At 36.4% G+C, this 5,050-nt stretch overlaps 1 pseudogene; it reads right to left on the reverse strand.

The window, feature by feature from the left end:
* Positions 1-427: 427 nt before the first annotated feature.
* Positions 428-546, reverse strand: LOC112484399 (annotated as a pseudogene).
* Between the last annotated feature and the right edge of the window lie 4,504 nt (positions 547-5,050).

The raw sequence follows: 5,050 nt of genomic DNA on the forward strand, positions 1-5,050 counted from the left end.
GCCCCTGGTGTAACATTTACCATAAGATCTGTTAGGTGGATTCTGTAGAGACTTCAAAGGGTGTTTTGTGTTGGATCTGTCATTGTAAAAGACTGATACAGAAATATGTTTAAAAAAGATAGAATGGTAATCCTTTTAAAATACCAAAAAAATATTTGAACACAAGACAGGTCATCGTTAAATCAATCTAAAACCTCTCCAAGCAGCTAACACCATCCTACAGTAACTGAAAAGAGACCGCAAGGTTATGGTTTCTATGGATAAGCAAAATTATATCCTTTGACTATTTCTCTCAGCCACTTAAAGTTTTCTTTGTTTTGTTTTTTTGTTTTTGTTTTTTTTTTTTTGCGAGGCAACCCTTGGTTGACCACACAGATTGCAAGGAACTTGTCAGCTTACAATCCCTTATTTTTTATTTTATTTTTTATGCCTACAGCACCTGGTCTTCCTAGGTGGTCTCCCATCCAAGTGCTAACCAGGCCCGACCCTGCTTAGCTTCTGTGATCAGACGGGATTGGGCTTGTTCAGGGTAGCATGGCCATAGACTTCTTAAAGTTCTTAAAGAGAATAAAATCTTATGGAAATGCTGCATAATTAAAATGACCTCTCAGTTTTATTAATTATCCATGTGGAAATTATAGAATGAAACTTCTATACAATAGTAAATCAAAAGACAAACTATTAATTTATCTTTCGTACAGAGTTTAACAGAGTCAATAGTAATTCCCTCATTTCTTTGTCCATTAATATACTTGATAAGGAAGAAATTCAACAATAAACATTCTAAATTTTATTTAAGATAATGGAGGAAATTCTGAGTTAGTCTTCTCAGAAAACAATGTATATATACTTATATATGCATTGCATATATTTATATATATGTATATTTGACAGGCAAAGAGCAAACCATAGAAATGATTGCATTTTTCATGCAAATGCTATTTATTATCTGCACCTTCTCAGTCTCTTATCAATGCTTTTTCTGGGACTTTCCAAAGAGGATAGAATAGAACAGGTTGAAAATTTAAGCATGATGACATCAAAGTTTAACCAGAAAGATTTTATCAGAAAATTTAATCACAGCAATTGTTAATTAAATGTCTATACCTAGGGGTCAGCAAACTACAACTCTATAGACCAGTCAGGCTGTTTTTATAAATAAAGTTTTATTAGAACATAAACAAATGGGTGTGACTATACCCATTTGTTTTCATATTGTCTGTGGCTACTTTCACACTACATGGCAGAAATGAATAGTGACAGAGACCATGTGGTCTGTAAGCCTAAAATGTTTTTCTCATATTTTGAAGGGAAAATTTGCTGGTCCTTTGCCTATGCCATAGGTCTGAGATTAGCCTATTGCTGATGGTCTCAAAAGAATCCTTGAATGCATTAAGATGGAAGGATGGTATATGTCAGTCTCTAAGTTCAGTTTAGAGGGTTACTGATGCAGGGAATGGAGTATGGGGAAATGCGCTGCTTAATCCAAGTGTTTGTGCTGTTTAGGTACTTGTCACCAGCAGTTTAAAGAACTGATAAAATTACTGTTCTTCACTCCATCACTGTCTTATTGGTATAAAACATCTGAGGGTGCTTATGGAAAGTTCTGGAAGGGATTCGTGGGGCCTTTTGTGGCCCTGTTTGTTCCAGGGGACAAATATTTGAAGACTACATTGTGACCTCCTTCCCTATGTAGCAGGTCTAGCAAGGATCTATGTGGAGTACTCCATGGGCTGGGCAGGACTGGCCATTTATAGGCAGGAGTACCAGATTCACAGGCTCTTGAGGCTTCCAATTTCAGTTAGTCCAGTGTTTCTGTACTAGCGAAAAAACCCATTTATGTTCCGTGAGTTAAAAACCAAAGTGTTCCACAATTAAAAGTGAATAATGAACAGTTTTAATTTAAAAGGAAAAAATAATGAATACATTAATCAATTTCACATTTTTTCCTTTAAAATTCTGAGAACTTTTTGGTGCCTACATTTTCCTTTATTATTAATTTATGTATATGCTCATTTTTTTCAACAAATGTTTTCAGCAGGCTTGTTATATGCATGTAACGGGTACCGTGATAGAAGCCTAGAATGTAGTAATGAAGAAACAAGACATATTCCTTGTTCTCATGTTACCTAGGTTAGTGGGGTAGCCATAAAACAAGTTGTTACTGTCTTTGGAGTTAGGCTGCCTGGCTTAAAATCTCAGTGCCTCCACTGGCTAGCTGAGTGAACACGGAATTTCAAAACCTCCTCATGCCTCTACTTTCTTATACATAAAATGTGAAAAATAGCTTATAGGTTTGTAATAGTTCTGACTCCAATTCCGACATGTGGGTTTTTCGCCCCCACCAAGCAATTCTCTAACACCAGCTGGGTGTCCCATAATTCAACTCAATTCTGATGCTATTTACCTGGAGATACTGTCAAATCCCACAGGTTAAGGATTCAGTCCCATAAGACTGCCCCCTGCCTGATCCCCATTTCAGTTGCCAATTACAAGTCCAGGTTGTTACCTATTTTTCTGACCAGCTATAGATTGGAAGATCCAAGGAGGCTCACCTTGGATTTCATTAATTTGGCTCACAGAACTCAGAGAAACATTTTACATACTATATCACTGGTTTATTTTAAAAGGATATAACTCAGGAACAGCCAGATAAAAGAGATGCATAGGACATAGGTAAGGAGAAAGGAGCATGGAGCTTCCATGCTTTCCAAACGCACACTTTCCCCCCATCTCCATGTGTGCACCAACCTGCAAGCCTCTCTAAGCATTGCCCTTTTGAATTTTTATGGTGGCTTAATCACATAGGCATTATTGATTAAATCATTGGCCACTGGTGATTAAACTTAATCTCTAGCTACCCGGAATTGAGGATGAGATTGAAAGTTCCAAGCACCTGGCAACCAGCCCCCACCATTATGTGTGTTCTCAAAGTTACTTCATTAACATAAACTCAGTTGTGGTTGAAAGGAATTTGCTATGAGTATCAAGACACTTTTTATCACTCTTATCATTTAGGAAATTCTAAGGGTTTTAGAAGTTCTGTGCCAGAAATGTGGATGAAGGTCAAATATATATTTATTATAAATCACAATATTACAGACTGTTGTGAGGCTAAAATGATATATCAGACTCAAAGCATTTGGTGTATTGTTTGCACATAGTAAGTGTAGGTAAGTGCCGGTGCTTGTTTTAGGTAAAGTACAAATAAATCTATAATTTTGGGTTGGAGTAAATGCTAGGAAGGAAAAGAACAGGTGTCTATTGAGAAAGCAAAAAGGAGAGACCTCCCTTAGTGTGTAAATGGCTCTGAGAAGGGACTGAGATTTGAAAAAGCAGAAGCATGCAGGGAGAGTTGGGGGAGAACATTCTAGCCAAAGGGAACATCATGTACAGTGACCCCAAGACAAAAAGTGAGCTTTAAGTTCCAAGGTCTGAAAGAAAGCCATTGCTATCTACAAACTGGTGAGCCTTCCTGTGGCTTCCATTTGGGGATACACTTTTTTCTCTTAGCCCGAACATATTAAATGAGGTAATACTGTAGAAGCATATAGAAGTTTCAGGCATATAATAAGCATGGAATAAATATCAGCTATTATTATTATTTTGGATACTATTTTGGTTGTCATTATTGTTGCAGAAGGTTTCTAACTCTTTCTCTTGGACAACTTTGGCCTTTAGTGTTAATCATCTGTTTTTCCTAGGATTTAAATTGTCATGTATTCAGAAAAAGTGACTACTTACAAGCAGTGATACATAAACATTTGAGGGTCACAGAAAAGTTGTTCTGATGAGAATTGATTTCATGAATGCCAAGAAATTTCTCCTCAGAAGAATCTGCATTTAATAACCAATAAATAAACAGAAGTTTGCATTCAATTTTAGGTGTTTCCTTGGCCCCTGATTAGATAGTCCTAATTAATTATTTAAAGTTTCTTGATGACCAGAATCATATTCTGTACTATGTACCATTGCCTGTCTAATTTAGAAGATGCTTTATTTTCACTGATAGTTTTTAACTTTCTTTTAAAACCATATTTAATTAGTGCTAAGAGGCATATTTTTCCTACTTTAACATCTACGATATCGGGTCGCATCTTATAATTGGTACTATGCCACAGTCTAATTGGCAGCTTTTTCTTTCTTAGTGCTACATAAGGCAATCCTAGGGTCAAGCCAAAGTACCTTGGATTTGACAAAACATGGTGCATATCTTCATAAAATGGCCTAACAGGCCCCAAGATGCTCAAATATCAGTTCTCAGAACAATGCTTTTATTTCTTTAATAACTTCCTTTTTTCGAGAGGTGAAAAGTCAAGTTTCCTTCCAAATCAAGAGGAATTCCTGGCAGGGCCACACACTCTGATCACCACCTTATGCACTGTACAAGGTGTCTTGCCAAAAGGATGTTGAAATCTGGTCAACACTTCCTTCACCAGCCACAGTGCTAGCCACCTGTACCTGCCCACAGAAAGGAGTGCATGTTTGTAATTTGCCTGCTCAGAATTGTTGCCGTTTGTAATTTGTACACCCAGTGTAGTTGCCTTTTTATAATTTTTTTAAAATCATGTTATTTGTCTTTTTACTGTTGAGTTGTAAGAGTACTTTATATATTCTGAATACTAGATCATTATCAATACTCGATTTGCAAATATCTTTTCCCATTCTGGGGGTTGTCTTTTCACTTTTTTTTATTAGTTTCAAGTACACAGTAAATTGGTTATGCATTTATATAGTTTATAAAACAATCCCCCTAATTGCTCCTTCTCTGCTCTGGTTTTTGACTTAGCCAATATATTAATGCTAACTGCATTCCCTATTTTTTTTGGTACCCAAAAGTGCAATTGCTGGGTCGAAAGTATATCCATTTTTAATTTTTTGAGAAACCTCCAGACTGTTTTCCATAGTGGCAATACCAAACCAATGTCACATCAACAATGTACGAAGATTCTCTTTTCTCTGCATTCTTGCCAACGCTTGATGTTCTTTGATTTTTTGATGATAGTCATTCTGACATGTGTCACATGATATTGCATTGTGGTTTAATTAG

The sequence above is a fragment of the Pteropus alecto genome, unplaced genomic scaffold (genome assembly GCF_000325575.1).
Source record: "Pteropus alecto unplaced genomic scaffold, ASM32557v1 scaffold75, whole genome shotgun sequence".
Lineage (NCBI taxonomy): Eukaryota > Metazoa > Chordata > Mammalia > Chiroptera > Pteropodidae > Pteropus > Pteropus alecto.